Raw genomic sequence first — 16,512 nt, 5'->3', positions numbered from 1 at the left:
CAAGTAAACAGAATAAGAGAGCCAAGGGAATAAACAACTGCTTTGCAAGGGGCCCCAGTGTTGGGGGTGGAATGGAGTTGTGTGAAAAATTGATTAGAACTGCTTTCTCACAGCAGCAAAAAGTATAGCAATTCAAAAGGATAGTTTGGGTCAGAGTCCTCTGGGGACCCCTGTGTTCAAATCAGGACATCAGGAATAAACACTGAGTCTAGTGGTGCAGACATAGCATCAAGGTCAACTCGCTGAGTGCATTGAGAGAGAGAGAGAGTTCAGAGGGGTAGAGAAGAGCTTGGCACAAGGGTGGAAGGAAAACATAAGCTGACTTCTTTTAAGTGTGTTTGCTTCAAATAGCACTGAATACTTCTGAGTGGATCAGCAGCACATAAAAACATAATTTAAGTCCTGAGAAATAAGGAAGATCTGAGGTTTAGGGAGTTTGACCTGGCTACAGAAGTGTGGCTGGTCCTGAAAATGCATTCCAGGCACTGCCCTCTTTATGATGAAATCCAGGGATGGGTGACCCACTGAAGCATCATGGCTAAAGAGGCAGCCTTATGACCTTGTCTTAACTGCACCTAAATCCCAGTTCGAACACTTATGAGTCTGCTAACCACAAGCTGGGAATGATGCTTCTTCCTGCTTCAGTTTTCTTTCAGTGTAAACTGCCGGGGCCCAGCCCCAGTGGATCCAGGGAATTCAAAGGGGAGACGGCTTTGGTGATCAGGATACTATAGAATTAAAGATATAAAGAGTGGTTAAATAAGGATAGCTCAGTGAGAAAATTCAGTGGAGAAAAGAGGCTGAATAACTTGGTTTACGTGGAAAGCTAATAAAATTCCAAAACAAGGAATTTGCATCACCTACATAGGCCACAGGTGTCCTCCCGTTCTCCTGAAGGAGAGGAGACACTAAGGCCTCCCCAGTCAGATCTTAGAAGCCCAGGCAAAATTAGTAGGCTTGACGAGCCTCCACACTCCAGATGGGAATTCAGCCAGAAGGTGAGAGAAAACAACCTGAGGAGACCAAGTTTCGGTGAAAAAGGCCCGCACTTTATTTTCCAAAGTAGTTTTTATACCTTAAGTTGTGCATAGGGGATAATGGGGGAAGGGGTAGAGTCATGCAAGGACAGCAGTCCTTGATTCCTATTGAAGCCAGGCTTTCAAACTTATCATATGCAAAAGTTTAGGTGATTTACATCATCTTCTGGCCAGGAGGCCTGTTGACATTTTATGATCCTTTCTTTAGAAAACTTATTTTTCTCTAAAGGTGATTATTCTAAAGTCAGGTGCGACCTTCCGAAAGCACTAGATAAAGTTGCATTCCTATAGGGCAAAGGTGTGGTGGGCTATAACAAGAAAAGAATTAACTCAAGGGCCCAAGGTTACAAACATTAAAGCTACTACTTACATTCCTATACACCAATTATATTAATCAATATACTCCCAGGGACACAGTAGGTAAGGGATATGGAAACTTAGCAGCAAACATTGGCCCAACAAGTGAAAAACCCTTCACCAATACAATTTCTAATCAATCTTTTAACTGCTCAAAGGAATCTGTATTTAGACAGTTTAGAACATCTCATGCCTCTCACGGTTGGGAGGCTGTGAACAATCACATGTGGCCGGAAGATCCTGTTCAGGCAGGCTAGAGGACTTCCAAAGGAGTTTGTAAGTTGAAACACTCTTGTCACACCCAGGAACTTTATTAACTGGAGCTATAAGTTAACTCTTTTTCAGAGAGAGGTAGTGGGGGACAGCCCCCCGTAAAGTCAGAGGTGTAGGTGAGAGCACAAAGCAGAAAGTAGGCAGACTCTGGTTTTGGGGGTAGATGCTCGAGAATTTCCAGGGGGACTCCTGAGGCTCGATCCCGCCTTTGCATATGCCGAGCCTCCTTCCTCATGACCTTTGCCATGGGTGGAGCTCCTCACGCTGGCTCCCGGCAGTGAACTAGAGAAAACAGTGCTTTTCTCATAAGGTTGTTCTGATGGTGGAATGAATTCATGCCTAACAAGAAGTTAAATGAATGCTTAGCACACACATTACTTAATAAATACTAGTGAGTATAATTATTTTCTTAGTCAGCAATAAAACTGTCTCATTGTCAGCTGGTCAAACATAGAGTCCCCCAAAATTATTCAGCTAATTCTTTAAGGCTTGAATTGTGATTTATTTCCTCTAAATCAGACATTCTTAAAAATTAGAGGTTCTTCCTTGCTTTCTCCTACTTACTTTTAGATTCACTAAAAAAATGTATTTTACCAATTCATTCAGCAAGGTGATAAATAGTAACTTTCTGAATCATTGTGGGGTTGTGAGTCTTAAGATATATATGACCATCATTACTGAATTAGAGCATGAGCGTAGAATTTTAGGTTCAAAGTGTTCTTCACACTTTGTTGTTATTTGGTTGCTAAGTTGTGTCCAACTCTTTGTGACCCCATGGACTGCAGCATGCCAGGCTTCCCTGTCCTTCACTATCTCCCTGAGTTTGCTCAAATGCAAGTCCATTGAGTCAGTGATGCCATCCAACCATCTCATCCTCTGTCTTCCCCTTCTCCTCATGCCTTCATTCTTTCCCAGCATCAGAGACTTTTCTAATGAGTTGGCTTTTCCATCATGTGGCCAAAGTATTGGAGCTTCAGCTTTAGCATCAGTCCTTCCAATGAATATTCAGGGTTGATTTCCCTTAGGATTGACTGGTTTGATCTCCTTGTTGTGCAAGGGACTCTCAAGAGTCTTCTCCAGCACAATTCAAAAGCATCAATTCTTCAGTGCTCAGCCTTCTTTATGGTCCAGCTCTCACATCCGTACCTGACTACTGGAAAAACCCTAACTTTGACTGTAGGGACTTGTGTGGGCAAAGTGATGTCTCTGTAGTTTTGCTTCTTGTAGTTTAAATTATTAAAATTTAATAATTTTATTTTTATTTTTGATGCTGTTCTTGATATTTCATTGTATTAGGAGTCCTTTAAAATAGTTTCCAAAGTTTAGCTTATTCGTCAGGAGATGTTTTCCGTTTGGAAGCCTATGTCTTGGTTTAGTTCTGGGAAACTCTCAGCCACCACTAAGGCCTGAATATTTGTTATCCTCATTCAAACACAGATGTTGAAACCCTAATCCCTGATGTAATGTAGTCTGTAGGCTGGGCCTTTGCGGGATAATTGGGATTAGAATTGGTCATGAGGGTGAGTCAAGGATGTGATCAGTGTTCTTATGTAACCGGGAAGGGTTAATTTTGAATCCACAATGGATCTGCTCTGTGACTTTAACCCTTATCTTGCCAGTTTTGTTATTATAGGCATACATAGTGGTCAGCCTCAGGGAGATAACCTGACTCTGCTCACCTGTGAAAGACTGTGACATTCTTAAATTCTTTGTGTGGCATATGGTGGGGCCCCCCCCTCACCGGCTACTTACTGGCGTGGCCCAGAAATTCACATTTGGGGAGGCGGGTTTTGCAGATAGATGTGGCATCTCTGTTTATTGATATGACGGGAGATAGTCCGTTTCACACCACCCAGGACACCACTGTAAGAAAACGACAGCGCATCCCCTGCCTGAGGCTTGCCCTTCTCGGGCACATCTGCAAGGTGACATGTTACTCTGTTGCCTCCCACCTCCCCATCTCTGATCCATAAAATAACCTGGCATCTAGGCTTGGACAAGATGGCTATTTTGAGGTGCTAGCCTGCCATCTTCTTGGTCAGCCAGCTCTCGAATAAAGTCCCTTCTTTGACTTAACACCTCGTCTTGGATTTATTAGCTTATCGTGAGGTGAGCAGAGAGAGCTTGGACTCTGTAACGCCTATGCATGCTAAGTTGCTTCAGCTGTGTCCGACTCTTTGCAGCCCTATGGACTGTAGCCCTCTAGGCTCCTCTGTCCATGGGAGTCTCCAGGCAAGAACACTGCAGTGGGTAAGCCATTTCCTCTGCTAGGGGATCTTCCTGATCCAGGGATTGAAACTGCATCTCTTGTATCTCTTACGTCTCCTGCATTGGCAGGTGGGTTCTTTACCACTAGTGCCTGTGAAGTGCTTCACCTGTGAAGCCCTGGTGACTTGTAGAGAAAGGAAAAAAAGACAAGAGCTCTCAGCCAAGTAAAGACAAGGAGGCAACCACCTGTGAGCCAGGAAGTAAGCCCTCACCAAGCACCCAGTCACACTGGCACCCTCATCTCAGACCTGCAGCATCCAGAACTGTGAAAAATGCATGTTCACCAGGCACCTAGTCAGTGGTGTCCTGTTACCTGACCGGTGGTTGAATGACAGCCATCATCCACAATCGTCTCAGCTCCACTCTATCTCCTCTCTTCTTCTGGTTTCCATTTGAATATTCCTGATGCACCTAGAGTTCTTTTTTATGTTCTAATACATTTTGAATACTCAATAAATTCCTGCAATCTTAACATCAAATATTGTAAAAACAAAACAAAAGCTAGAGCAAAACTCTCCTTTGACGCCTGTTCTCCATTTATATAGCTCCTATTCCTTCATTCTCATTAGGAATATTGGTACATATTGCTAAACATACACAGGGCAGGCCATAATTAATAACAACAAATAAACATATGAGCAAAATTCTGCTGATAATATTATATTGTTGACTTAGGATAGCATTACCTCTTTCCCAGCCAGCTCCAAACAGCAATCAAAACAATGCAAAACCAAAATTTTATCAATATAGCTAGTATGTATGCGCTGAACTCAGTCACTTCAGTTGTGTCTAACTCTTTGCAACCCTGTAAACTATAGCTCACCAGGCTCCTCTTTCTGTGGGATTCTCCAGGCAAGAATGCTGGAGTGGGTTGTCCTGCCCCGCTTCAGCCAGTCTTCCCAACCCAGGGATCCAACCTGCCTCTCTTGTGTCTCCTGCACTGGCAGGTGATTCTTTACCACTGGCGCCACCTGGGAGGCCCATAGCTAGTATGTCAACATATAAAGGCTTCATGTTAGTACTTGTTTATTTTTGGCTGTGCAGTGCAGCATATGGGACCTTCATTCCCTGATCGCAGATTGAACCCATTCCCCCTGCAGTGGGAGTGCAGAGTCTTAAACAATGGACTGCCAGGAAAGTCCCTAAAAATTTTAAACAAGAGGTAAGTGAGAAAGGAATCTGGAGAAGGTTTGTGGGGAAACATGAATAAAATCTTGTCTGTGGTTTTAGAGAAGAGGCTTTAGAGGAGATGAAACAATTTCTTGTTTGATCCCCCCAAATCTATATAGATGCATTGAATGTAATGCAAATAACTAGATCTGTGCAGTGATAAAGCATGAGCCACTCTCTGGTGAACCACTGGCAGTCAAGATGGACAACCCCTCTATCTGGAGCCTCCATATGATGTGTGTGTGTGTGTGCGCGCGCGCGTGCGCATGTGTGTGCTAAGTCGTTGCAGTTGTGTCCAACTCTTGGCGGCCCTATTGATTGCAGTCCACCAGGCTCCTCTGTCCATGGAATTCTCCAGACAAGAATACTGGAGTGGGTTGCCATGGCCTCCTCCAGGGGATCTTCCCATGCCCTCCTCCAGAGGATCAGACCCAGGGACTGAACCAACATCTCTTAGGTCTCCCACACTGGGAGGTGTGTTCTTGACTATTAGTGCTAACTGAGAAGCTTTGAGATCTCCGTGACCCAGGGATCAAACCCACGTCTCCTGCTTTGGCAGGCAGGTTCATTACCAGACCTAGTAACTGCATGTAAAACATCCATGCAGACCCCATGTCCCTGGAGTGGGGACAATGGGCATGAAATAGTTTGAGTTATGCCTGGGGGTCAACACCAGAGCCCAAATGAGAAGAACAGAAACATTTCTTGGATACTTCACATAATACCTTGTGAGCAATTTAACAGCAAACATTGGTGTTTATAATAATAATAATCTCCATTTCATTGCTCATAATTATTCTACTAACTTAAAACTTTCTGTTTTTATGGGGAAAAATATCTAGGGAAGCCACTAATCTCTGCCAGTTGGCAGACTAGGGAAAACATGAAGCCAGGAATGTGTGAGTTACAATTTGTCAGAATTCCAGGCTCTGTGTACAGACAGACATGGAAAATGTGGGCCATTAAGTAATTGAGGCAAAACCTTGTCTATCTCTCTTTTTGTTTGATCTTCTGGCCAAGATAAACTTGAAAGGAAGAGTGTATAGGCTTGTAAAAGTGAATCAGAGGGTGGGGCTAAGAAAAGGGTGGTACTAAAATTGCTAAAAATTACTCCTACAGTTAAGAGTTACTTAACTCAGCCACAATTTCTTACTAAAGGAACCCACTGCCAATTCTGCTCCAGTGGAAGAAAACAAGGTATTGTAAATATTTCTTTGTTTAAAAATGTTTATGTTTTCTTTATTCATTGTACTGCCTAGATGAATAACAAATTATCAAGACCTCCACAGAACAGAAATGATAGTTGAGGCCATCCCCCTAGAATTCTGTGCAAGTCTGAGAGATTTAACCTTGAACTGGTTCAAAGATTGCTCTGGGAAAGGCTAAGCAGGAGAGCGCTTTCATTTCCAAAGATGTGAGAGATGTGGTTTTACCATGAATTGTGGATTATGAATGATATTTTTTTCCAGTCACATTTTTGGATTTGCTACCTTTGTATTTGTCAACAGGGGCAAAAAGAAATAGGATATTCTCAGAATGATTGAACCAAAACCCTTCTATCCCTTCAAAAGAGTAGACTTGGCAACATGAACTTGATCTCACTCATTTGCGTAGGGAACTAATGATTTGACTCTCTACCCCCTACCCCTACCCAATTTCAAATCTTGGCCTTCATTCCAGGGGCCAAAAGCTTTCTTCTCTTTCATGGAATAATCAAGACCTTAACCTTACACTACATGCTCATCAGAAACCCTTCAAGACTATTAATTCCCCCAGAAATGGCTTCAGGTAAACTCAGAAGTGCTGGGGGTGTGGAGAGCTCATTTTCTGACATGCATGACTCCACCAAGTAGACAGTATTGTTAGTACCCTGGGAAGGTCAGGAGGCCTTGACTGTCCTCTAACAGGAAAGCAGAGCAGAGTCCTTCCTGCTCCCTCCTCCCACTCGCCATCACCGCTCATTTCTCCCTCCTCTTATTCGACCTCTTTTGTCACCCAATCCCTCCCTTTCACCATAAAACCTTAAAGGCAATAAAATATAGTGGCAAAAGGATTTGTATTTAGAGTCCAGAGACTGGGATTGAAATGAGAGCTCTGCTGTTAGGGAGCTGTGCATGTTAGCACATTTTACTTCTCTGGGCCTTAGTTTCCTAGCAGATAAAATGAGACAATTTGATTAGGATTAGAAGATTCTTTCCAAGACTGATTTGCTGGGAATATGTGTATCTATAATGACACATTTTGATGAATGATACTATTCTTTTCTTATTTTCATATTTCTTTGATTAAGCCCCATTACAGACTGAGATATTACATATTTTACATAAATGTATGGATAATGATATATGGATTAGGAAATGACAACCCACTCCAGTATTCTTGTCTGGAAAATTCCATAGACAGAGGAACCTGGTAGACTACAATCCACCGGGTCTCAAAGAGTCAGTCACGACTGAGCAGGCATACTGATGTATCTATATGCCTCCCGGAAACTGCAAAGAGAAATTCATTCTGAAAAGGGCACACATGGTTTTTGATCTAGACTTTAGTCTTTATTTATAGTATCCTCTGAGAAGATCACTCTCCATCCCTTGAATGGATAAATTATTTCATGAGAATTTCATCCCCAAATTCTGCATCTTTCAGGAATCACCTTTAATGCTGGCTTAGCACTTCGATACTTTTTTTTAAAGGCAAGAGTTGTTCCTCTTGTATGTTCTAGGCTGCATATGATTTATTAATGATGATATTAATGAGAGTTAATGAAACTGAAGATAACTGTCTATTAACTTTCCACAAGAAATTAACTCTTTCATCAGAGAGAATTATCATTTTCAGGAATTTGCTACCAGTATCTAAACTCTAGAATAATCATAAATCATAGGTAGAAAGATAAAAGTCCTCAGCCTTAAAATAATAATTTCTCCTCTCTTCCCTTCATGATGATTATGCTTTGGCCATGGAGCCAAGCATTTTCCATATGAAAAATTAATGAGTTCTTAAAATAGAAAGCTTAGGGGACTGTCCCAGTGGTCTAGTGGCTAACAATCTATGCTACCAAAGCAGAGGACCCGAGTTTGATGACTGTTCAGGGAACTAGACCCTACATTCTGCAAGCAAAGACTCTACATGCTGCAACTAAGACCCAGTGCAGCCAAATAAGAAAATTAAAAAATAAAAGAGGAGGAGCCAAGATGGCGGAGGAGTAGGACGGGGAGAACACTTTCTCCCCCACAAATTCATCAAAAGAGCATTTAAACGTCGAGTAAATTCCACAAAACAACTTCTGAATGCCGGCAGAGGACATCAGGCACCCAGAAAAGCAATCCAACTCTTCGAAAGGAGGTAGGAAAAAATATAAAAGACAAAAAAAGAGACAAAAGAGGGAGGGACGGAGTTCCGTCCCGGGAAGGGAGTCTTAAAAAGAGAGAAGTTTCCAAACACCAGGAAACCTTCTCACTGCCGAATCTGTGCCGAGCTTTGGAAGCACAGAGGGCAACATAACGGGAGAGAAAAATAAATAAACAATTAAAACTCAAGACTGCGGAGTCCTACGGTAACTCCCCAGCGGAGAAGCAGCGCAGACGCCTGCACGCCCATTAGCATTAGCAAGGGGCTGGGCAGGAGGCGGCGCGCGGGCTGCATCGCTTAGAGTAAGAATCTGGCCTGAATACCCTGAGCACTATCTGAGCGAAATAATTTGGGCTAGCAAACCAGACTGTGGGATATCTACCACGCGAAAAGCCAGCCCCAACCTAAGACACCGCCAGGCCCACGCACGGAACAAAGAACTGAACAGAGATAGCTGGCTGCAGACCTTCCCCCTCCGGTGACAGGCAGCCAGAGCCGGAAGGAGGCAATCGCAGCCCCAGAGAGACATTATCTATAAAACTATAAGCAGGCTTCTTTGCTAACTAAAACTTCTTGGGGGTCTGGACGGTTAACATCTGCCTGAGAAGGTGCGCCGGTTTTACACCCAGATAACCGAGTGGCGGGGAGGCGATAAGTCGCAGCATTGGCGCTCGCCAAACACCTCATCACTTGAGCTGCTCGGACCTGGGAAGAGCACAAAACTCAGGCCCAACTGAGTCTGTGCCTCTGAGGACTGCCCGAGTGCCTGAACCTGAGCGGCTTGGACCTGGGAGGTACATGCAGCCCAGGGCCAGCCTCGGATTGTTCCCGGCGGAACAACCTAGAGCCCGAGCAGTGTGGGCAGGGAGGCTACATGCGCCGTGAGCGGGGGCAGACCCAGTGTGGCTGAGGCACTGCGAGCGCACGCTAGTGTTATTTGTTTGCAGCATCCCTCCCTCCCTCCCCACAGCGTGACTGAACAAAGAGAAGAAATACAGCTCCATCCATCAGAACACCGACACAAGCTTCCCTAACCAGGAAACCTTGACAAGCCACCTGTACAAACCCACACACAGCGAGGAAAAGCCACAATAAAGAGAACTCCACAAACTGCCAGAATACAGAAAGGACACCCCAAACTCAGCAATTTAAACAAGATGAAGAGACAGAGGAATAGCCAGCAGATAAAGGAACAGGATAAATGGCCACCAAACCAAACAAAAGAGGAAGAGATAGGGAATCTACCTGATAAAGAATTCCGAATAATGATAGTGAAATTGATCCAAAATCTTGAAATTAAAATGGAATCACAGATAAATAGCGTGGAGACAAGGATTGAGAAGATGCAAGAAAGGTTTAACAAGGACCTAGAAGAAATAAAAAAGAGTCAATATATAATGAATAATGCAATAAATGAAATTAAAAACACTCTGGAGGCAACAAATAGTAGAATAACAGAGGCAGAAGATAGGATTAGTGAATTAGAAGATAGAATGGTAGAAATAAATGAATCAGAGAGAATAAAAGAAAAACGAATTAAAAGAAATGAGGACAATCTCAGAGACCTCCAGGACAATATTAAACGCTACAACATTCAATCATAGGGTTCCAGAAGAAGAAGACAAAAAGAAAGACCATGAGAAAATACTTGAGGAGATAATAGTTGAAAACTTCCTAAACTGGGGAAGGAAATAATCACCCAAGTCCAAGAAACCCAGAGAATCCCAAACAGGATAAACCCAAGGCAAAACACCCCAAGACACATATTAATCAAATTAACAAAGATCAAACACAAAGAACAAATATTAAAAGCAGCAAGGGAAAAACAACAAATAACACACAAGGGAATTCCCATAAGGATAACAGCTGATCTTTCAATAGAAACTCTTCAAGCCAGGAGGAATGGCAAGACATACTTAAAATGATGAAAGAAAATAAACTACAGCCCAGATTATTGTACCCAGCAAGGATTTCATTCAAGTATGAAGGAGAAATCAAAAGCTTCTCAGACAAGCAAAAGCTGAGAGAATTCTGCACCACCAAACCAGCTCTCCAACAAATACTAAAGGATATTCTCTAGACAGGAAACACAAAAATGGTGTATAAATTCGAACCCAAAACAATAAAGTAAATGGCAACAGGATCATACTTATCAGTAATTACCTTAAACGTAAATGGGTTGAATGCCCCAACCAAAAGACAAAGACTGGCTGAATGGATACAAAAACAAGACCCCTACATATGTTGTCTACAGGAGACCCACCTCAAAACAGGGGACACATACAGACTGAAAGTGAAGGGCTGGAAAAAGATTTTCCACGCAAATAGGGACCAAAAAAAAAGCAGGAGTAGCAATACTCATATCAGATAAAATAGACTTTAAAACAAAGGCTGTGAAAAGAGACAAAGAAGGTCACTACATAATGATCAAAGGATCAACCCAAGAAGAAGATATAACAATTATAAATATATATGCACCCAACACAGGAGCACCGCAGTATGTAAGACAAATGCTAACAAGTATGAAAGGAGAAATTAACAATAACACAATAATAGTGGGAGACTTTAACACCCCACTCACACCTATGGATAGATCAACTAAACAGAAAATTAACAAGGAAACACAAACTTTAAATGATACAATAGACCAGTTAGACCTAATTGATATCTATAGGACATTTCATCCCAAAACAATGAATTTCACCTTTTTCTCAAGCACACATGGAACCTTCTCCAGGATAGATCACATCCTGGGCCATAAAGCTAGCCTTGGTAAATTCAAAAAAATAGAAATCATTCCAAGCATCTTTTCTGACCATAATGCAGTAAGATTAGATCTCAATTACAGGAGAAAAAACTATTAAAAATTCCAACATATGGAGGCTGAACAACACGCTGCTGAATAACCAACAAATCACAGAAGAAATCAAAAAGAAATCAAAATTTGCATAGAAACGAATGAAAATGAAAACACAACAACCCAAAACCTGTGGGACACAGTAAAAGCAGTCCTAAGGGGAAAGTTCATAGCAATACAGGCACACCTCAAGAAACAAGAAAAAAGTCAAATAAATAACCTAACTCTACACCTAAAGCAACTAGAAAAGGAAGAAATGAAGAACCCCAGGGTTAGGAGAATGAAAGAAATCTTAAAAATTAGAGCAGAAATAAATGCAAAAGAAACAAAAGAGACCATGGCAAAAATCAACAAAACCAAAAGCTAGTTCTTTGAAAGGATAAATAAAATTGATAAACCATTAGCCAGACTCATCAAGAAACAAAGGGAGAAAAATCAAATCAATAAAATTAGAAACGAAAATGGAGAGATCACAACAGACAACACAGAAATACAAAGGATTATAAGAGACTATTATCAACAATTATATGCCAATAAAATGGACAATGAGGAAGAAATGGACAAATTCTTAGAAAAGTACAACTTTCCAAAACTCGACCAGGAAGAAATAGAAAACCTTAACAGACCCATCACAAGCATGGAAATTGAAACTGTAATCAAAAATCTTCCAGCAAACAAAAGCCCAGGTCCAGACGGCTTCACAGCTGAATTCTACCAAAAATTTAGAGAAGAGCTAACACCTATCCTGCTCAAACTCTTCCAGAAAATTGCAGAGGAAGGTAAACTTCCAAACTCATTCTATGAGGCCACCATCACCCTAATACCAAAACCTGACAAAGATCCCACAAAAAAAGAAAACTACAGGCCAATATCACTGATGAACATAGATGCAAAAATCCTTAACAAAATTCTAGCAATCAGAATCCAACAACACATTAAAAGATCATACACCATGACCAAGTGGGCTTTATCCCAGGGATGCAAGGATTCTTCAATATCCGCAAATCAATCAATGTAATACACCACATTAACAAATTGAAAAATAAAAACCATATGATTATCTCAATAGATGCAGAGAAAGCCTTTGACAAAATTCAACATCCATTTATGATAAAAACTCTCCAGAAAGCAGGAATAGAAGGAACATACCTCAACATAATAAAAGCTATATATGACAAACCCACAGCAAACATTATCCTCAATGGTGAAAAATTGAAAGCATTTCCTCTAAAGTCAGGAACAAGACAAGGGTGCCCACTTTCACCATTACTATTCAACATAGTTTTGGAAGTTTTGGCCACAGCAATCAGAGCAGAAAAAGAAATAAAAGGAATCAAATTGGAAGAAGAAGTAAAACTCTCACTATTTGCAGATGACATGATCCTCTACATAGAAAACCCTAAAGACTCCACCAGAAAATTACTAGAACTAATCAATGATTATAGTAAAGTTGCAGGATATAAAATCAACACACAGAAATCCCTTGCATTCCTATACACTAATAATGAGAAAACAGAAAGAGAAATTAAGGAAACAATTCCATTCACTGTTGCAACGAAAAGAATAAAATACTTAGGAATATATCTACCTAAAGAAACTAAAGACCTATATATAGAAAACTATAAAACACTGGTGAAAGAAATCAAAGAGGACACTAATAGATGGAGAAATATACCATGTTCATGGATTGGAAGAATCAATATAGTGAAAATGAGTATACTACCCAAAGCAATTTATAGATTCAATGCAATCCCTATCAAGCTACCAACAGTATTCTTCATGAGAGCTAGAACAAATAATTTCACAATTTGTATGGAAATACAAAAACCTCGAATAGCCAAAGCGATCTTGAGAAAGAAAAATGGAACTGGAGGAATCAACCTACCTGACTTCAGGCTCTACTACAAAGCCACAGTTATCAAGACAGTATGGTACTGGCACAAAGACAGAAATATAGATCAATGGAACAAAATAGAAAGCCCAGAGATAAATCCACGCACATATGGACACCTTATCTTTGACAAAGGAGGCAAGAATATACAGTGGATTAAAGACAATCTCTTTAACAAGTGGTGCTGGGAAATCTGGTCAACCACTTGTAAAAGAATGAAACTAGAACACTTTCTAACACCATATACAAAAATAAACTCAAAATGGATTAAAGATCTCAACATAAGACCAGAAACTATAAAACTCCTAGAGGAGAACATAGGCAAAAACACTCTCTGACATACATCACAGCAGGATCCTCTATGACCCACCTCCCAGAATATTGGAAATAAAAGCAAAAATAAACAAATGGGACCTAATTAAACTTAAAAGCTTCTGCACATCAAAGGAAACTATTAGCAAGGTGAAAAGACAGCCTTCAGAATGGGAGAAAATAATAGCAAATGAAGCAACTGACAAACAACTAACCTCAAAAATATACAAGCAACTCCTACAACTCAACTCCAGAAAAATAAATGACCCAATCAAAAAATGGGCCAAAGATCTAAATAGACATTTCTCCAAAGAAGACATACAGATGGCTAACAAACACATGAAAAGATGCTCAACATCACTCATTATCAGAGAAATGCAAATCAAAACCACTATGAGGTACCATTTCACACCAGTCAGAATGGCTGCAATCCAAAAGTCTACAAATAATAAATGCTGGAGAGGGTGTGGAGAAAAGGGAACCCTCTTACACTGTTGGTGGGAATGCAAACTAGTACAGCCACTATGGAGAACAGTGTGGAGATTCCTTAAAAAACTGGAAATAGAACTGCCTTATGATCCAGCAATCCCACTGCTGGGCATACACACTGAGGAAACCAGAAGGGAAAGAGACACGTGTACCCCAATGTTCATCTCAGCACTGTTTATAATAGCCAGGACATGGAAGCAACCTAGATGTCCATCAGCAGATGAATGGATAAGAAAGCTGTGGTACATATACACAATGGAGTATTACTCAGCCATTAAAAAGAATACATTTGAATCAGTTCTAATGAGGTGGAGGAAACTGGAGCCTATTATACAGAGTGAAGTAAGCCAGAAGGAAAAACACCAATACAGTATACTAACGCATATATATGGAATTTAGAAAGATGGTAACGATAACCCTGTATACGAGACAGCAAAAGAGACACTGACATATAGAACAGTCTTATGGACTCTGTGGGAGAGGGAGAGGGTGGGAAGATTTGGGAGAATGGCATTGAAACATGTAAAATATCATGCATGAAACGAGATGCCAGTCCAGGTTCAATGCACGATACTGGATGCTTGGGGCTGGTGCACTGGGACGACCCAGAGGGATGGTGTGGGGAGGGAGGAGGGAGGGGGGTTCAGGATGGGGAACACATGTATACCCGTGGTGGATTCATTTTGAAGTTTGGCAGAACTAATACAATTATGTAAAGTTTGAGAATAGAATAAAATTAATTAAAAAAAAATAAATAAAAGATAAAGCTTAATATATAGGTAGTAAACAAAACATCATTTAAAGGGATATAGCTATAAAGAAAACAGGGAGCTTATTTCCAGGATGGCACTGGATCTGTCAGGAGAAAGTGCTTATATGTAAATTTCAAACATTTTATGAGGGTGTAGAGTTATTACAAAACAAGGGTTGCTGCTTTTTTCATTTAATAAAATAGTGTTAGCCTAGAATTATCATCAGCTTCTGCAATAGGTAGAAGCTATGACTAGAGATGATTTAAAGGCTGAGAAGTTGTTTGGTTAAGGGTAAGCCTATGACTAGGAGGGGTTTCAACAGTATCACTGTTAATTCAAGTCATGAAGAAATCAAGACTTTGTCTGCACATGTCTCTCCCTTGATTCAACCATTTAGCTAGAGAGATCTCCTGACTTCTCTAAAGTTCTCATTCTAGGTTTCTCAGAGGGCCACATGATATCAGTGCAAGACCAAGTTCTATACATTACTCACCCTAATAGGAATCTCTAGGCCTAGGAATTTGGTTTATTTTAAATTATTTAATCAGTTTGAGAAATTATTTGGCTATAAAATCGCAATAGATTAAACTCAGTATTTCTTTGATAGCAATCCAGTTTTAAAAATCTTAAATGAGAATATCAGGGTGATTAGAGGTGAAATTTAGAAACTGAATACAATATTTTTAAAAATGAGAAAGCTTGAGTTTCTTTGTTCATTATGATTGGTTTCAGGGGGTCTCAAGTGAGTGAGAATAAAGACAAGAGTCTTGACTTCTCTACTTCTCTATAAGCATTTCCACTAGACTGTGAAAGTTTCAAGTTTAAATAGATTTTTAAAAATGGTGACTAGAACCTTAACTATAAACACTCTAAATAAAAAATAAATAAATATTTGGAAGTTTCCATTTTGTACAAAGTCCTGAGATGGGTGCTAGCAGATGCACAAAGCAGAATAAGAAAATTTTGCTCTCAGGGAACTTGTTCTAGAGATGAAAAGATACGAACATATGAAAACAGAACTAGCAGTGTGATAAGCACCAGGCAGTGGCAAAAGCTACCTTATGGGACTTTGGTGGTAGACACGCTCCTGTGAACCCCAAAGTTCAGAAAAAGCATCCAGAGGAAAAGGTATGGAGCAGGGTTGGGTTTCATCTTATTATGAAGGAGGATAAAGGCTCTCCAAGAACCAGGATACCATCTATCAAGGTGCGCATGGATAAACAAGGTTAAAAAGTATAAAAATAAGGATGAAAGATAAGTGAGAAAAAGTACAAAGTCAAAAAGGTGTATAATTATTCCTCATTTACTGGTGAAGCCAGCAGGTATGTGGTGTATAGAAAAGAAGCACTTGGCTGATTCTACTGCAATTTAAACTGGCAATTTCAACAGGAAGACCCAACTGACCAGAATCCAGGTGTTCTCTCAGGTGTTTCAGCGCTAGAATTTGAGGGTGTTCTCTCAAACTTTCTGGACTTCAGTTTTCTAAGATTTAAAATAATACTGGAATTATTTTCATTCAGCTCTTAGGAGGGCATAAATACAGATATATAGATTATTGTTGTTGTTTAGTTGCTAAATCGTGTCTAACTCTTGGTGACCCATTGAATGTAGCCTGCCAGACTCCTCTGTCCATGGGATTTCCTAGGCAAGAATGCTGGAGTAGGTTGCCATTTCCTTCTCCAGGGATCTTCCTGACTCAGGGACTGAACCCATGTCTCTTGCATTGGCAGGCCAATTTTTTACCACTGAGCCACC

The sequence above is a fragment of the Bos mutus genome, unplaced genomic scaffold (assembly GCF_027580195.1).
Source record: "Bos mutus isolate GX-2022 unplaced genomic scaffold, NWIPB_WYAK_1.1 CTG230, whole genome shotgun sequence".
Classification (NCBI taxonomy): Eukaryota; Metazoa; Chordata; class Mammalia; order Artiodactyla; family Bovidae; genus Bos; species Bos mutus.
Note: the sequence above shows the minus strand (reverse complement) of the source record.